The sequence below is a fragment of the Haemaphysalis longicornis genome, unplaced genomic scaffold (assembly GCF_048455015.1).
Source record: "Haemaphysalis longicornis isolate Haplotype H1 unplaced genomic scaffold, Haemaphysalis longicornis Haplotype H1 scaffold_13, whole genome shotgun sequence".
NCBI lineage: Eukaryota > Metazoa > Arthropoda > Arachnida > Ixodida > Ixodidae > Haemaphysalis > Haemaphysalis longicornis.
In genome coordinates, this window is record NW_027526233.1 from 9,623,506 (window position 1) to 9,642,307 (window position 18,802).

The window sequence follows — 18,802 nt, forward strand, 5'->3', positions numbered from 1 at the left end:
AAGAACCGAACTACAGCATACCACTCTTGTTTGCACCTTTTGTGCGCACATACGACGGGAAAAAGGCACGAAGCGCGCCCACAGTGTGCATTCTTACGGGCCACTCAGCGGAGCATCCACACTAGCACCGCGACGTTGTCGACACCTACATGTTGAGCTCGCGGCAAATAGTGTACCGACCTCGGCGCGAACTAGTAATAAACTGGAAAAGACAGGATGCTTCACACGCGGTCACGCCGATTTCGCACAGGAGCGGGCCGCCTACTTTTGCGAGTAAAACTTCTGTTGAAGTTTACACGAGTTGTTTTAGTGCAACCGGCACTACGGTACCGAAATATGTTATTTCCTGAGCAACAGACGAGGCGTGTCAGAAAATTACTTGCGGCCATCCGCCTCGCTTTGTAAGAGAACGAGCGAAAGCAAGCTCAGAACGATACAGTGGACAAAGCGAGTGGAGAGAGCTGCCTTCGCGACGCCTCTGCCGCTGCTATGCTGGCTCGTCAGCTGCCTTTGTAGGTCCTGTGACAGACGCCACCGCTGTACGCGTTGTACAATCGAGTCTCCGGCCACCACAGCGGGCGGCAGAAGAAGATTGACGACGACGAAATGCAAGGGTGATAGTTGTGGGCAACAAAGCGAGCGCAAGTAGCCAATGCCTAGGTTTAAAGGGACACTGAAGTGAATTTGTCGAGCTCTCGTTTTTGCTTGAACTGCGTAGACTGGCTCAAATTAGCACACTTTTCATCGTTTATTCGGTTGACAAATCGGTAATTATTTTACAAAGCGCGAAAGAAGAAAAACTACCATGCGCGGTTTGCGGCGGCCGCGCCAACTAAAGCTGTGACGTTAGGAGGAGCGGGCACCGTGATTGGACGATGCCGAAGGTGAGCAACCAAACAAGTTTCGGTTTCGGTTTCGGTTTTGTAAAACACAACCGTTGGCGTTGTTGGATGGGCATTCTCAATAACTCAGTAATCATCGTACCGCGCTTCTGCCATGTTGTCAGCTGTAAAAATGCATAAAGATAAGCCTCCTAGGACGGATTGGAATCGTAGCATTCACTAGCCAAAACCTACGCAGTGCATGAACGCCCTCCGCGTACCCGCAGACGCCCAAATTCATGCGCTTTTCCCCCATATTTGGAGCTTGCCTCCCTCATGCCTGTGTCGTAAAAAGCGTGTTCGCACCAGGCCAAGGGTCTGTTCATTCTGGCCTGTGCCCACTGCCTGCAAGCAGTCGGTGCTTATGGCAACATCACGCCAACGAGAACTCGCTAGCGCGCCAGTGCTAGCGCGCCGTTTGTGAACTAGTTCGTGGAGCCATGAACGTTGCGGCCCAAAAAAAGGTGAACTCAATATAGAAAACATCGGCGGAAAACGAACAAAAAAAAGCACGCACCCGCGGGGATTCGAACTCGTGACTTGCAAAACACTTGGGGTGGCATACCTAGCAACCCAAACCACGCGGCCACGGAGCGGGCTCCGCTGGTATTGTACAACCAGTTTACACTTTTATTTAGTTTTGGAATTTCAAGCAGCTTAGGTGACTATTCGTTGTATTGCGCTCGTGCAGTAAGCGTCGCCCGAGTTTCCACAATAGCTCACGTCTAGCAATTGCATTTCGTTTTCGTAGACGGAAAAGCGTTCGCAGATGCGTAGCCGTGCTGCTGACCGCTGTGCTTGTTCGCCCAGCGCAAAAAAGTGCTTCCCGCACCCTAGTTTTACGCTGTACGGTAAAAATATCAGTTGATTTTATTTCCTTAGTACCTATATTGACTTCGCTGACTCTTCTCCCGTCTTCAAGAGGCCTTATATTTTCCTACTGGCATACCAGTCAGCGAAGCGTCGCATGTGCGCTTGTGCAGCGCTTGTGTGACGCGACCTTGACTTGGAGCTAGATAGAGTGTACAAACTAACCAATTAAAGAAAGGCAAATTCTACCATTCACAAACGTGTCCTGGCTTCGTTTCAACTGAGCGAACGAATTGCGACGACCCGTCGGCGGCCGGCGGACGAAACGCTGGGCCGACTGACTCTGTCTGAAGGCCAGGGAGCCGTGCAGTAGCGCCAGCTTATCCCCTCCTGACGTCACACGAAAACGCGGCAGAAAATGGGCGAGCGTAAAGAGATGAGGACAGCATTTTCGAATTAATTTTTCTACTAAATAAAATCGCGTAAACGCGCCCAGGGTGGTCGAAACATGGACTGGGGACTCCGGACTACAATTTGCGCAAGTAATCCCGCAATGTTTACATATCACTTCAGTGTCCCTTTAACCGAGTACACTTGACCAGATGAGGCGGCGGTAGCGCTAAGCGCAGTTGGCACAGTGCATGATGTACTACGTAAGAGAATCGCCGCGTTGCGGACTTCCGAAGCGGGGCTGCGGCGTCCGCGTCGAGTACAGTTTCAAGTTCACGACGGCAACGGACAAGATGCTCACGCACTCTCAAAAGTCGAATAATACATCCTCTTTCATATGCATTCATTCCTCCTATTTTCCGCTGTAACCGAGCGAGCGACGGCCGAGAGAAAAAAATAAAGCCGTTCCACCCACTGTGAAAGCTGTCGGAAGTGCAGAGCACTGACAGGCTGTAGCGCCGTTATCCGCTCGCTGCTACCACCCCATGCATTTCAAATTTCCCGCCTTCGCAGTGCTCGCGCGCCCGCTGCCTGGAACTGCGCCAGCGGCACTTCTGTTCTTCTTGTGATTGCTTTAATTTCGTGTGCTCGAGCCTTTCTGTGCCATTTCGAAGGCACCATTTTTTTCTTGCGCGGCTGGACACCTTCTGCCGCATTTCGAACGCGCCATTTTATCTTGCGCGGCATTTACCTTTCTGCGGCATTTCGAGCGCACCATTTCTTTCTTGCGCGGTCGCTTTTTTTGTTTGCAATAGTAAAAACCAACCCAACGAGCATTCCTAACTAAATGAACGCGGGGGCTACCTGTTATATACACAGATTTTGCCTTAAATGTACCTGCAGTTTTCTTTGCGCTAAACAACTGAGAGATGTAGGACGAACGCCAGCGGTGCACGAGTTTTGAACGCTTTTGATCATATAACTGCTTGGCTTTCGAAATCTCTCGCGTACGCCGCGACGACAGCGCCACAACGGGTCGTCCTGTGCAGCGTGCTGTCGGTACGTGCAGTGATCGACCTATACCCGGTTACAAGTTAAGAACGGCACCTTGCACCTCATCACCGCAACCGGCTGTTCCTCCGCTCGGCGCAAAGAGTGCGTTACTGCGAATGTTTTTGGAAGCACAAAATAAAAGAACCCCCCAAAACAAAACAAGTAAACTTAATGTTCTTGGGATTTTAAAATTTCAATGTGAGATACATTACCACAACTACCGTGTATCAAAACGTAAAAATATTATTAAAAAAATGCCATTCCCAGTCAAAACCCGGTGCAAAAATGACAAAACAAAACATTATTAAGAAAAAAATAACAAAGTTCAGTTTACTTTTTATGGCTTACGTGTTGTATTTTACACACGCATGCATTATTCACTAGCTTTTAAATTACGATGTGTTAGCGTATAGTGGCCTCTTTGCTTCACGCATTGTATTTTTGTCCCCACATTTTACACCATCTCATTCTCCAACATGGACGTCTCGTACGAGGTGAGAGAGAGAGAGAGAAGCAACTTTATTGTAGTCGCCTGCAGAGCGACACCACCATTAAATGGCGCCGCGACGCGGGCCCCTACGTCTTCTCAGCGGGTGGTCTTTACTTGACTACGGCGCGTGCTACTCCCGCGTTCGGTCGCCCTTGGGGCAACGTCCCGGCGGTTTCGCTCGGCCTTTGTCTTTCAAGAGCCGCCGAGACCTGCTGGACGGCCCAGGTTTGGATTTCTTGGTCGTAGCACTTCGCCGCAGCCGCGAGCCGCGGCGGAATCGTTGTACTTGTCGACGCTTCGTCGGGGAACTTGGTGCAGTCCCATAGGATGTGCGTCAGGGTGGCCCTCTCCCGCTGGCACACGCGGCACACATCACTCACATACACTTGCGGGTACACATACTTCATCAACACTGGGGTGGGTAAGGACCCAGTCTGCAGTTGTCTGAGCAGCACCGCCTCCGCTCGGCTCAGCCCCGGGTGCGGGGGTGGGAGAGTCCTTAGAGCCAAGCGGTAGAACTGTGTAAGTTCGTTGAACGCCGTCAAACGGTCCTTGGCGCTACACCACAGGGGACGGTCGGTTGCAGCGACGCGGTTGGTTAGCGCTCGCGCCACTGCGTGTGCCGTCTCGTTGTGGTTGTCGTGCTTGTCCGACGCATCGTTGCCCGCGTGCGCCGGGAACCATTTGATTTTTACACACCTGTTCTCGCGTTCGAGGTCGGCCGAGCACAGAACGCGCACAGCCTCACCGCACACTTTGCCCTTGGCATAATTCCGCACTGCACTCCTCGAATCACATAACACTGTCTGGCACCCGGGGTCGGCAATGGCCAGGCCAATGGCCACCTCCTCCGCCTGGCACGCCTCTCGGACCCGAACGCTCGCCGCTGCCCTCGTCGCGCCGGACGACGCCTCGATGACGGTAGCCACGAATGCCTCGCTCTCTCCCTGGTATTCGGCCGCGTCCACGAACCTTGCGTGCTCGTCCTTGGCGTACAAGTCGATGAGGGCCTTGGCCCTCGCCGCTCTTCTCTCCTTGTTATACTCCGGATTCACGTTCCTCGGGATGAGGTCTACCCGAATCCGACGCCGGGTCTCGTCCGGGACACGAGCGTCGCTGCTCGCCTTCCTCGCCGCAGGCGTGAAGGCCAAGTCTTGCAGTATGCGCCTACCGGTCTCGGTCGTAGACAGCCGCTCCAGCTGGGCGGACCGTTGCGCCTCAACAATTTCCTCGAGGGTATTGTGTACCCCCAGGCTCAGGAGCTTGTCGCTGCTTGTGCATTCGAACAGCCCGAGCGCCGCCTTGTACGCTCGGCGTATCAGGGCGTTGATCTTATTCTTTTCGCACTGCATCCAATTGTGGAAGGCTGCAACGTAGGCGACGTGGCTGATTACGAAGGAGTGCACAAGCCGAATCAAGCTCTCCTCCTTCATCCCGGCGTTGCGGTTGGCGACCCGTCTGATGAGACGCACTGCGTTGGTGATCTTGGCTGTAAGGCGGGCAACGGTCTCGCCGTTGCCGCGACGCTTGTCTATAATCATGCCGAGCACCCGTATCTTGTCGACCTCCGGGATCACGTGGCCGCTACTCGTCACAATCTTTATCGCCTCGTTGTCCCTGGGTTCGCTCTTGTTTCGCCTGACGTATTTCGGTGGTAATACCAGCAGCTCCGACTTGCTCGGCGAGCAGATCAAGCCGGATCCGTTTAGCTGGTCTTCGATAGTGTCGACGGCCTCTTGCAGCGTGCTCTCAATGTGACCATCGCTGCCTCCCGTAACCCACAGAGTGATATCATCGGCGTAGATGGTGTTCCGGACCCCCTCAACTCGAGAGAGCCGCTCGGCCACCCCGATCATAACGAGGTTGAATAACAACGGCGAGATGACCGAGCCCTGGGGGGTCCCGACACTGCCGAGCCTCTTCTCTTGGAGTCGCAGATCGCCGGCGCAGAGCTCGGTGGTCCGACCTGTCAGAAAGTCCTTGATGTAGTTATAGGTTCTTGCGCCCATGTTGAGTCTGGACACCTGGGCTAGGATCGCAGAGTGCTTCACTTTGTCGAAGGCGCTCTGCAGGTCCAGCCCCAGGATGGCCTTGGTGTCTTTCGTTAGGTTGTCGTCAATGATCTCATTCTTCAACAGAATCATCGCGTCTTGGGTGCCAAGGCGACGCCGAAACCCGATGATCGTGGCGGGGTACAGTCCCGACTCCTCCAAGTAGTCCTGCCACCTACACATGAGGACGTGTTCCAACAGCTTGCCCACGCAGGACGTCAGCGAGATGGGCCGGAGGTTGTCCGTGTTCGGTGGCTTGCCCGGCTTGGGGATGAGGATAGTCTTGGCAGCCTTCCACTGCTGGGGAAGTGACCCCGCCCTCCAGCACTTGTTGTAGTAACCGGTGAGGTTCTTGATGGCCGCATCGCTGAGGTTCTTGAGCGCTCTGTTCGATATGTGATCCGGGCCGGCCGCCGACTTGCTGTTCAGGTCATGCAGGGCCGCTCGCACCTCCTCGACGCTGATGTCGCGGTCGAGCTTCTCGTTGGCTTGACCCTCGTACTCGGGATGCCTCTCCGTGGGGGTGACCGGGAGGTACTTGCTGTCGATTTGTCTGATTACTTCTGGTTCCCTGTGTTCCTTGACTGCTCTGTGAATGATCTTTGCGAGGCGGTCGCGTTGATGGGATTTGGTTTTAGTCTCGTCGAGCAGATGCCGCATCAAGTTCCAGGTCTTGCCGCAATGCATCTGCCCGTCCGCAGCGCTACAGATTTCATTCCACTGTTGCGTGCATAGCACGCGACAGTGGGCTTCGATGGCGCGATTCAGCTCTGCTACCTTCTTTCTCAGTCGCCGATTCAACCGTTGTTTCTTCCACCTGTTTAAGATGGATTCTTTCGCTTCTATTAAGTGCGCCAGGCGGCTGTCTATCTTGTTGACCTGCGCGTCCGTTTCTATGATCTTGGTCGCTTCCGTGATCTTCTCCGCGATGAGGGCCGACCATTCTTCTATGTTCTCGATGTCCTCCTCCTCCGTGGATAACAGGCTACGGAAGGCATCCCAATCAGTAAATTTGTGCTTTCTGGTGTCCTCCGAGGCGTTGACCTTCTCCGGTATGATGACCTCCACGATGTAGTGGTCGCTGCCGAGCTCGGACCCCGTGTTGCGCCAGGTGATCTTGCCCTTCTCGTCATTCTTCACGAACGTGAGGTCGGGCGTCGTGTCCCTGGCCACGGAGTTTCCGATCCTCGTAGGATCCGTCGGGTCCGTGATGAGGGTGAAGCCCAGGTCTATTGTGTCTTGAAACAGATCTCGCCCCTTGGCCAATTGCTTGCTATATCCCCATGCCGGGTGCGCCGCGTTGAAGTCCCCGCGGGCGACGAGCCTGTGGGTCCCCGCCGTGGTGCTGGCTTTGTGCAGGAGTGTCTTGAACTTTTGTTTTCTGTGCGAAGGGCTACTGTAGACGTTAAGAAGAAAGGTGCTGTTCTTGTGTTTCTTGCCCGAAACGACCTCGATGAGAGTGTATTCTATTTTACTCTTGTGCAATTCGTGTTCGATGAAGGTGACTCCCTTGCGAACCAATGTACATACTCCTCTACCGCCGGTGACCTCCGGAGACTTGGTGTAAGCCCTGTAACCGGGGAGAGATACCGCGTCGGTGCGAGTCTCTTGTATCATGATTATATCAGGCTTGCGTGCTACTTGTGTAATGTGTTGCTGCAAGACTGCCCTCTTGCTAGCGAAACCGTTACAGTTCCAGTGCCAGGTCACCAGACCCTTCACTGCTGCTGTTGTTGCTGTTGATGGAGCGGCCATGATTGTTGCTGATTGTACTGCTGCGTTGTGATTTGCTGTATGGCGTTCGCTAGCTGCTGATATGTCTGCTCGATGTCGGCGAACTTGTCGAAAATCATTTTAGTGAAGGTTGTCTTAATATAGTCCTCGAGGCCGTTAAGGTGTTTTTCGATTCGATCGACCTTGTCTTCCAGGTTGTCCACCCTATCGTTGAGCTTGCGCTCCTTCAGGTTCTCGATCGCTCGTCTCTTGGGCGCCGGTTCCTTCGCTGCGGATGTTGGTGGTACAGCACTGCTGTTGCTGGGTGTGGGTTCACATGGCACCACTTGGGGCGTTTCGTTATTGGTGGAACGGGTCGTCAGAAGCTTCTTAATTTCCGCGATCTCTTTTGCCATCTTGCTGATTGTCGCCTCTTGCCTAATGACTGTCGTCTCGAGCTCGTTGTTCTTGCGCCGGAGTTCCTCGTTGGCTTCCTTCAACACCCTCATCGCCTCGTCTTCCTTCGTCTTGCTGTTGTTTCTGCCTACGGTCTTGGTGGTTGCGGTGGCATTGGAGGTGGTGGCGGTGGTACCCCCCTGTGCTTTCATAGCATAATTTCTTGCTGCATCGGCCCAACTCACGCGGTCACGTGATTGTGATCGCTTACGGCTAACGCTACGCCGTCTGCTCTCGCTGCCCCTGCTCTTCGAGGCGGAACGCGATGCACGGCGACCAGCTGGGCCGGCAGCTGTTGCGGCTGCTGATTTCAGCGTTGGAAATTCCTCAGCTTCGAGCGCCGCTTGTTGCTGCTGCATCGCTTGCTGTTCGGCCATCCTGCGCTCCCACTGCCTCTTTCTAACTACGTATGGGGTCTTGTACTTATTCTTGCAAACCTTGTCTCCGGTCAGATGTGGCCCGCCGCACAATTTGCAAGTAGGGGTACAGGTATGGTCGTCCTTGGGGTTTACGGCCCCGCAAGCGAAGCAAGTCTTCACGTGAGGGTTCGGACAAACGTCGCGACGGTGGCCCACCTTTCCGCACTGTTTACACACATCGAATTGCTTTCGGTATAGGCTGCACTTGGTGAGAACGGGACCGTAGCACACGTAATTCGGGACCTTCAGGCCCTCGAAAGCAACGATGACTGTGGTCGAGCTACCAATCCTCTTCGCTCCAAGTGCCAGGGGATTTCTCGAGTTTACAATGTTCCGGTCGATCGCGGCAGGGGAGTCCTCAATCGGGATACCTCTAATCACTCCTTTCACGGTGCCATATGGCGCGGTTTGGTATGCGCCAACCACATGTTCCTTGCCACCAATGCAGATCGATTGTATCTTGGAGTAAAGTAAAGCACGTGCATCGTCGGGGGTACTCACCACCATGATGTTTTGTTGCAAATTGGGGCAGAAGGTGTCCGCTGCCCCGTCCTCTCTTGATACATTCGCCGCCTGCATGATTGCCGATGCCACGATGGCGGTCTGAGTCCTCGCGATGTTAAGGCCTCCCCGAGGCCGCACCACCACCTTGGTCTCCTCCCTAGGTAGAACGTCCGGCATCCTTGCTGCCCTCGTCACCGAAGCTTTCACATTCCTGGCGAAATTCTTCGTCGTAGGCCTCGACTGGCGAGGGGCAGTGACCTCGCCGCTTGGAGCTTTTATACGCTGGCCCACGTGCGACCAGCCCGCACCGTCATTGAATTCCTCGGAAGAAATTTCTTCCCCTTCAACTTCAATACACATCTGGCTAACGCCGGAATTCGCCGGTTCCCGAACAATGGACGTCTCCATTTCGGTCGTCATGTTTGTACAGCCGCCGCCCGAGGACGACGGCCCTCCCTCACCAAGGTTAGGCCTAGCTAGCTGTGGACTCCAGCTGTTCGATTAGGCTTGGCGGAACGCCGCCGGGCCTCACCAGAAAAGTCCCGAAAAATTGGCGAAAAGCGTACCTTTTCTTAGCGACTGGTACTGGTTGATGACCCGCACCTCCACGGACACATTGGTAATAGTTATGCGGCGATAACTAATAAATAGCACTGCAATAATGGTCATAAAAGCCGGAGCCGATGTGAGCACGTCAGCTCTCGTCGACGACCGCAGCGCCCTCCTCTCGTACGAGGTCGATTTTTTGGCGGAGCATGACTACGCAGTACCACCTGCAGCCGCATTTGTTACTGTTTCTTCGACTCCAGATTCTTCGTCGCGTTTGCGGTCTGGGGCGAGTTCACCGCCCCCTCAGAGCCCATCAACGCCGAAGCATCTGTACAGGAAGAACTGCAGCGGCATCGTTCTTTGTAGCCACGTTCAGCAGACAGTTTTGAACGTCTACATGAAGCTGCGAGGGGAGCACCAGCACGTTGGCGTGAAAGAGACTTGCCGCAAGACAAGTGAGTACACCGGTGTCAGTTTTCGGAAGGTTTTGGACATCAAATCCAAAGCGAAGGCGTCGGACGGGAAGCTGACAACACCTTCGCGGAAAAGGCCCGGAAGCGAGAACCGCAAACGCCGCACTGCGATGTATGACAGCTTCACTTTGTGCGCGCTGAGAAACATTGTGCACGACCTCTTCCGGCGCAACGAGCCTCCTACTGCACAGAAGATTGCGGAAGAATTTCGGAGGAGTGAGCATCTTCCCAGCCTTCGAACGTGGACCATCCGCCGCCTCCTGAATGACATCGGCTTCGTCTTCGAGAAACGCGAACGAAACTCGATGATGATCGAGCGTCAGGACGTGCTGATTTGGCGGCAGCGGTACCTTCGTCAGGTCGCTGAGTACAGGCAGCAGCACCGCAAGGTGTTCTACACAGACGAAACTTGGGTAAACGCTGGCCACACCGTGACGAAGGCTTGGAGGGACGATACAGTGAAAACGTCTGAGGACGCTTTCCTGCGTGGTTTGACGACTGGGCTCAAACAGCCATCCGGAAGAGGAGCGCGGCTGATAGTCACCCACATCGGCAACGAGGACGGCTTTGTTGACGGCTGTCTGTCCGTCTTCAAAGGAACGAAGTCGGGAGACTATCACGAGGAAATGGACGGCGAGCATTTCGAGGCTTGGTTTGACTCTGTTCTCCCTAAGCTGCCCCAGGGTAGTGTTGTCGTCATGGACAACGCGTCCTACCATTCCAGGCGGCTGGAGACTGTCCCGACCATGTCCGCACGCAAGCCTGACATACTAGCCTGGCTGACATCAAAAGGTATCCCGTGTGATGCAACGATGACAAAGAAGCAGCTTCTTGAACTGGTGGCGCCAGTGAAAGACCAGTTTGTGAAGTTCAGGGTTGATGTCGCTGCAGAAAAGGCTGGGTGCGTCGTTCTGAGGTTGCCACCATACCACTGCGAGTTTAACCCCATCGAGCTGATCTGGGCGCAGATGAAAGGTGAAGTTGCTAGGCTGAACACTGACTTCAAGATTGACAGTGTGCGGAAGCTCCTCATCACAGCAGCTGAGAATTTTTCTCCAAGCAACTAGGCCAAGGCTGTTGAGCACGTCATTGGCATTGAGGACAAGTGCCGAGAGGCGCGTGGGTTCAGTGACCATGTGGAGCCAATCATCATCAGCCTTGGGGAGGAGGAAGACGACGACAGCTGTGGGAGTGCAGATGACGACCTCTCCGGCATCGAGCAAATGGAGTGAGGCTTACCATGCTGCAGTCTTCAGCTCAGAAGCTCCAAACGGCTCTTTTAAGAGCCCACCAAATGTTGAATAGCGGTCTGGGCTACAGCGAGCTTGCCACCTGTGTATCCTCCCACTATGTTTGCTTTATGCAGCAGAATTCAACTTCTTTTCTGGAACAATACCAAGGTTGTTTACATGGCTGGTCAACAATGTATGGCTGAGGAACATGAAACATAAAACTAAGGGGGATGGTGACACAATCTTGCATTATTGAAAAGACAATCTTGTATTATTGAGGCAACGCTCTGTAACTTTATGCTCGGCTGCCTTCGCCTACCTATCTTTGTGGCCTCACGCTCAAATCTTTCCTTAAAATATTTTCATGTGGCTACGTCTGCAGTGTTGGTTTCAAGGTTTCCAGTGGTCTTGTTTACCTTTTCAACGAGTTGGGGTTTGTGAACAGCGTCAGGATTCGTTATCCGGCGATTGCTGGTCTTTCTTTCCACACGAGCCAAACTGATTAATATGGAGAAAGACACTAGTCCATGGTCAGAAAAGACGTGTGACACCGCATCTAGCCACCCACTGCAAGAAGTCCCTGGTAACGCAGAAGCGGTCCAGGGGAGCTTGAGACGTGCCATGCCGCCATGTGTTGCGGGGCGGCACCCCACTGACGTCCCGGGTCTGCATGAATCCTATCACTGTCCCACAAAACGAACATTAGTGTACAAGCTGAGAGTGTCTGGCTCTGCTCTCCCTTGTCACTGACACTTTATGCAGTTAATATCCCCTCACAAAGAAGAAATAAATTTCTTGTTACATTATGTGGTACTGTTTGTGGGGAAGCAAACAGGTCAGTACGAGCTTGCGCCTTGTCGGGGGAATGCACGCAAAGAAAACAGAAAAACTTCCCGCTCATTTTTACATCGACCAGGGAGAAACCACCATCTGCCCAAGCTTGCAGTCAACAATTTTAAGGAAGTCTCTTTTTTTATAAGAATGGCTGTTCTGCCTGCACGACTACATTTAGCAGGCTAATTTATTGTCGAACCAACTAATTTGTTGACGTTGCTACCATGTGTGCCCTACCTTTCCACAATACACTCTTCTGCCCTTGGAACGAATGCCAACATATTGCAACAATGCACAAGATAAGCTGAATACCACCAGAGCAAGGCTGTCAGATTAAGTTATCGGACTGCCTGAAACTTTCAGCGACAAACTTCAACGAGAGGACTGTGCCTCGCGGCAGTACAGAAATTTTTTTTAAATGGCTGCTACGATAAGTGGCTGCTGTACAAAATGTGCTCATGTCGTTTTGTTCTCTTTGCATCTAATTTGTGGCGTTGTGCCTGATGAATAGGAACCTTCTGCGCATAAGCTTGAAATTGTCTTGCAGCATTATGTGACCTGCAACCATATTTCTCGTTGTTTGCTGATTTCATTTCATTTAAAACTGCTGGCAATGAAGAGTTGCCGAGGTACTGAGGCAAAAAACGACTTGTATAACAATCTCACTAAGCCCCTTTGCACCGGAAGCATTTGGAAGTCCGGTATAAGGGAAATCACTGCAGTGTTCTAAGTGGCATCATATGCTACTTATGTGCTTGAATGGACTTCTCATGGCAGCGCCACGTATGGGATGTTGTGTTTTCACTGAGGATGTGTACTTTTAACTCTGACTACAGGTGTGCTTTTATGTGATTTCAAGTCAAAGCTTGCAGTGTAATTCAATGTATGTAATATGTAATTAAAAAATTACAATTTACGGTGCAGTTGCAATTTTTCAACACATCCCTGGCTTGGTGTCGTGTTGAATAGTAGCAAAAAAGCAGCCGTTGCTATTTTTGTGCGTGTAGAGTACACTGCTTATAACGAAAGCATGTATAATAATCTCAGGCTCATTGTGAGACACGATAAAATGTGACTCATATTACGGGCATGGGGAGGTCATTGAATGCAACTTTGTTTTAATGTGATAAAGAGGACCGAGTTTCAAGTTTCAACATCTGGACTGTACAGCATACTTCAGAGAGAAATGTCAGATATCGAGGTTCTTAGCAGTGCGTTATTGTGATAATGTGGAGGAAACATTGAACAAAACTGTGTACGGGCACTGTTAATGTCTTCATACACCTGTGGTAGTGCCCTAGTGGTAAATCCAGATGGAAGGCCTGCAGGGAATCACCTGTCGCACTCTGCATTCTGTTGTTCAGTGAAGCTCCATGTCAAAACTACACAACACGTTTTAGCCCAATTTAGTTTGGGGGGGCGGGGAGGAGGAGGAAGCGCCTGCTAAGGTTTCTGGGTTCTAACCTTTTCATATTTGTAAATTGGTACCTCAAGCTCGTGTCCATGATACCTCAAGCTCGTACGCATGAGTATGCCTGCCAGTGAGACTGTCTGCATCATGCCCTTGTTTTGGCACTTGAATTTGCATAGAAGACACTACAACTTTTCATTCATAAACATTTCAGCGCAAAAGGGAATAAAAACAAATGCTGTTTATAAGTGGCGGCTCTCTAGCCAAATTATAAGTGTGAATAATTCACTCCCACATATAATTAAGAGAAAAGCAAACTTTTTTGCTATTTGGCCTGCGATTTCTTTGAGCTTGCCCCAGCAGATGTAAATTCAAGCAAATGGGCACAAAAGGGTGAGCTGTAACTATGACGCCAAAAAATTTTCCCTGAACAGGCATTTTCCCCAGTTTCGTAAAATGATACTCCAAATGCCGTGTGTTAGGGAGTATAAAAATCTGAAAGAAGTGATCGAAATAGCCTGTTATAACCTACATTGGCGTTGTCAAAATCGCAATTACCATGGCAGCTGCGAAAGAGCATTTTTCAGGAATGGAGAATTTACCATCCATTTCGAGACTCGATCAGAATCGCAAAAGCGCTTTTTCCCAAAAATGTGCAGTACCGTGAAGCACGGTTTTTACGCGCAGACACTTCATGGTCGCTTCCTGTAAACCGCAGGCTTTCTTGTCAAGACTGCGTAAAAAAACGCGTAACAGTGCTATATTAAGGACAGTCGTAGAAATGACGGCAGTGCTTAGACAATGCACATGTAAGGAGCAATAACCAGGAAGAGACAGTAATAAACTCACGCGTAATAATGAAGCAGAAGCGAAGCTATTTTTCACGCGTGATCTGAAAGGAGCAATTCTGTTATTTTTTTTTTCCTTTTTACAAACAACGCGCTACCTATGTGCACCTCCGATTGGCGTGGCTTTTGTGCACACATTACTAAACACAAGAGTGTTTGATGCAATTGTTATTAACCATCAGCATAACCTAAAAATCTGAAATCGTTCTCCGCGTCGTCGTCAAACACGCATAATGTTGCGTACCTCGCGAAATTAATGCTTCAGCACATCGAGTACTTCACGTACGCATAACTGCATCGATCTTTGTAACATAGTGAGTCATATAAATTAATGACGCACTCGCTCTTTTACGTCCTATATTAAAACTTATTTGTTCATTCGTATGTCATAATTACGAAATCTCGCGCCGTTCACGAATAGGTGGGGTGAGGTGTGGACAATCGATCAGTTCTGAAATGAGAGACGCAAGATAAACAACCGATAGCAATCACCGCCAGCGCACGCACACATTAACCACACCGGACACGAGTCGTTTCCATGACTTTTAGGACTTAATCTGCCTATAAATTACTGCAGTGACGACAAACAAACTCGGTGAGAAAAGCAGATGATGTCACGAATTTAGCGCGATCCTCTTTCAAAACGCGCGCGCACTGACGTCACGGGTCCGGCGCTTCGGCGGAGTGATACACTACATGAGGTGGTGCCGTTCTTAAGTTGTAACCGGGTATAGTAGGCTCAGACGAGTATGGTGCGGCACTCATGTGCCAAACCCTCCACCATCTGACAACGGTAGGCGCTGCTACAGTACTTTCTGGGAACTTCCCGGTCATTATTTTATGACGTGCACATCGCCGGTCCTTCTGCTGAGCAGCCGTCACCATTTTACGCGTATGTTAAAAAAAAAATTGCGAAATCTCCAGTCTTCCTTGACAAGCCTAAGTTTTAGGGAAAGTACGCAAATGAAGTGTGCGAAAAATTGGCAATAACCGAATTAGACAACCAACAGATAGGAAGGTCATGCGGCGTCCGTTGGCATCAGCTGACTTCGGCGGCACTTCCGGCTGATGTTTGGGATTTCGGATGGTTACGTGGCTGGGAAGTTCTCCCGACGTGTGACCGTCTGGCGAGATTCGGCGTTGTGCGTTCTGCACGGTGTCCACACCACGGCCACACTGAAACGTTAGAACATGCCTTGTTTCACTGATGTGTAGCGGCAACGTTTTGGATTGTATTAAGCAGGATGTTCGGACTCACACTTCGAATGAACACTTCTTCAAATGATGCGTTGGTCAACTTTCTGATGTGCGCTGCTGCTTTTGTTCTGTGGAGAAATCGTGGTGCTGCATGTCTTCGAGCACGGCCGGAACGGGCAATGTACCCTCTGCTGTGGCGTGTCCGGTCTATTCTTATGAGTCATTTGGAGCATGAGTTGGCAGCTCTAGGGGAAGAAGCCTTCCTTTTGCGTTGGTCTACGCGTTTTATAGTGGTCAGGAGCCACATCCTGAGCTCCCCTAGTGCCGTATTGAGTTCAGTATAGTTTATGAACTCTTTCTTTGAACGCTGGTGGACTTTGTGTGACTTGTTGCCCACGCCAAACATTTTTGCGCAGTGTGTAGAATGACCACGGTAAATGAAAACTGATTGGATAATTTTCTGTACTTAGGGCAGCGCTGTCATCACTAGTCGCTGCGCCTTGACATGTGGGTTATAATAAATTCTCTTTATCCCCCCCCCTCCCCCCCCCCCCCCCCCCCCCCATCCTGTTGCTCTACTTGGGTCCAGCAAGCGTGCTACGATGACAAGGCGAGCGCCTAAAGTGCTGAGCGCCTAAAAGGCGGAGGAAAGTGTGGCGGAAATGTGCGGGGGAGGGTGGCATGCTGAGCCCACACGAGAGGCTTGTACGAGCTCCTGGCGACTGTGTGAGAGATACGGCAACGCGCGCCGCTATGGCGCCCTCTCTCTCTCTCACTGCCTCCCCTTCACACCTTCGGCAGGCGCTACTCTTCCGTGCGTGCATAATTCGAACCATATTCGAACTACGCGAAATTTGCGCGGGAGGTTCAAACACGCTTTGCTGCAACATGCGTGCCGGCTGCGGCGACGCGCTCCACAGCGTAGTAGCGCGCGCCGTCGTACGGTCGCTGATCACGCCATCACTTCCAGAGACGCAGCAGGCATCTGCCGTGACCGAGACGACTGCAGCTCGCGCTGCGCAGAAATTTCGCATTGAGGAGTGTGGTAATCGCCAGTGCATCTTCTGAAGTGGCTATCCAATGCGTTCATTGCTGTAACTGAAGGACAGCAGACCAATTTCTGCTACACCACTGTAATGCCGAAATTCGAGAGGTACAAGAACGCGAAGGCCGGAAAAGAGAGCCAAACCTTTCAAGCAAGTTTCCAACTATTTTGATGGGCATGGAGCAGTAATTTTTGGCTGAATTACTTTAAGACCCCCTAATAAAAGTACCGGATGCTTTGGTTGGTACGTCCTGCAAACATTCAAGACTTCGAAAAAAAAGTAGAAAAAAAGTGTTGCGGCGTCCTTTTAAGAAACGTTTTAGCCTACCAATTCCGATTGCAATGAAGCAACCGTGGTTGGTAACATCATTTCCAAGCGGTGGAGGCATTGTAGTCGGCACAAAACACGTAATACAAATGTGTAGGGGGGCGTTGATATCTTATGTGGTTGATATTTGAGCATTATTACTGTGTATGATGCGGAACATATGTGCTTGTAGTTCTAGCTACAGCGTGCGTAACATTGAATCCATGCAGTAATGTTTGTAACATATCTATTGCGATACAATTGTGTTTTATAATTGTGTTTCGTACCACTACTGTGTTAGCTATAGTTTGGATAGCATACAATCAATACACTATAGTGTGCATATCTATTGTAACACTTCTGTGTTTCGTGTATGCGTGAATCAGATTTGAATGTCATGCGCATATATTGTTGCGGGGAGGCCGAACATATGACGCGGACCATGGTTCAGGATGAAGCGATTGAGAGATGACGATCGATTTACAAGCGGCCATGCTCGCGCTGGCTGCGCCCCTCATATAGGTTCGTCTTCGATCGTCGCGACTACAGCCCTACAGTACCCTTCTTAGTCTTCTCGTGAAAAAATACTCAATCACTGTAACCGTTGCCAAGACAAGGGGCAAAAACCTCGTCAAGTCGCAATACTGCACCTTATTGTTCTTTAAGAACACTGAATGAAGTTGATTGAGTGGTCGGTTGGGTTCACCTGTCACCGTACATTGGTTCGATTCCGGTTCTGGCGCGGTTTTTTTCTTTATTTGAAGGCTCGGGAAATGTTTTAACCAGGCGTTGCTCACTAAGCTGGGCTTGTACCCTCATACGACGTGCCTAATGCTTTCGCATTGACATTTTCACTGACTTCTTCGTCATTGACACAAGCAATTGGTGAAGAATGTAAACATAAACATCATTTCCCCCTGTTCTTACCCACTTAAATTGATTCACAAGTCCTTCTTTTTATACAAACTGGGTGCTATAGTGCACTGAACTAGGAGACTAGGCATTCGTGGGCCTTTCCACTATGCCAGTAGTCACACCGAGACATTTAACAGCGCCGAAACAGTGAGTCTGTGACCATGTGCGTTTTTTCTTTCTATGTCGTAGCGCCTTTCCGATTACAGGCGCCGAAATTGCTAGTGTAGACGTGGTTTTGTGCTTCACCATCCTCTCTAAATCACGCCAAGATTTGAAAAATTTGGTTAGAGGAAGAGATTTAATATAGCGCATTTGATCCGGGACTGGAGGACCTGTGACTTAACAAGGCCAAAATGAACTCCGAGGGCGCATTAGGATAAATACAGTGAAGAAAGTACGAGCTTCGGAGAGAGTTATAATGCGCACTGTGAAGACGTCTTTTCAGTCTTTGGCGTGGTCTTAAAAGTGGTGCAGAATGGTACAGTGTAGACGAAAAAATTCGCAGTAACCTTGCGAGGCCACATTTAAAAGAATAAGCACCTATTTCATAAAGTACGTTAAGGATGCATTTCCTCACGGCCATTGTGGGAGTGATTTCTTTGGTCGTTAGTAGGCACGTTAAAATGAAAAAAAAAAAAATGCCTCTCCGCAAAAGTTTGCGGCAGCTTTGAAACAGAGCCTCAACTTTCATGGCGGCCAGACAAAGAAAATCACCCAGGCTAACGAAGCAAATATCGCTTAAGAAGGAACGTTCTGCGTACGGTAAATATAGCCGGGAGGGACCGCGTTTAAGAACAACCGCTGCCTGGGAATAGGGGAAGCTTTGTTGCTGGATACTCTTGGCAAGTTTTGCAGTTCATTTTTTAGACACATTCTTGGCAGCGGTCGTTTCCGTCCATTTTCCTTTTTTTTTTTTTTTTTTGCTTTGGAAGATTTTGTCTCCCTCTGTCTCGCTACATTACAGTCCCGCTATACGCCTCGAGCTTTGCGATCGCTGCGCCGCGTGCCCCCGCAGCGGCTCTCACGGGAGGAGTGCTGCGTGGGGGATAGGGGCTTAAGCAGTGTTTTGGGTCGCTTTCGCTTCCTTTTGCCTTTCTGCACCCTAAACAGCCTGTTATAATGATGCCTGCAAACAAATAGTACGTTTAGGGCACTTCAAAAAGCAGCTGCGTCTTCTACAGTGCTCACAGGCCAACAAGAGCTATCCGGGGACGCGGTCCTGCA

At 50.8% G+C, this 18,802-nt stretch overlaps 1 protein-coding gene across 1 annotated transcript in view; it reads right to left on the minus strand.

The window, feature by feature from the left end:
- LOC144164237 (protein stum homolog) overlaps nucleotides 1-18,802 on the minus strand; it is a 158,305-nt gene that overhangs the window by 62,401 nt on the left and 77,102 nt on the right. The window lies entirely within an intron of this gene.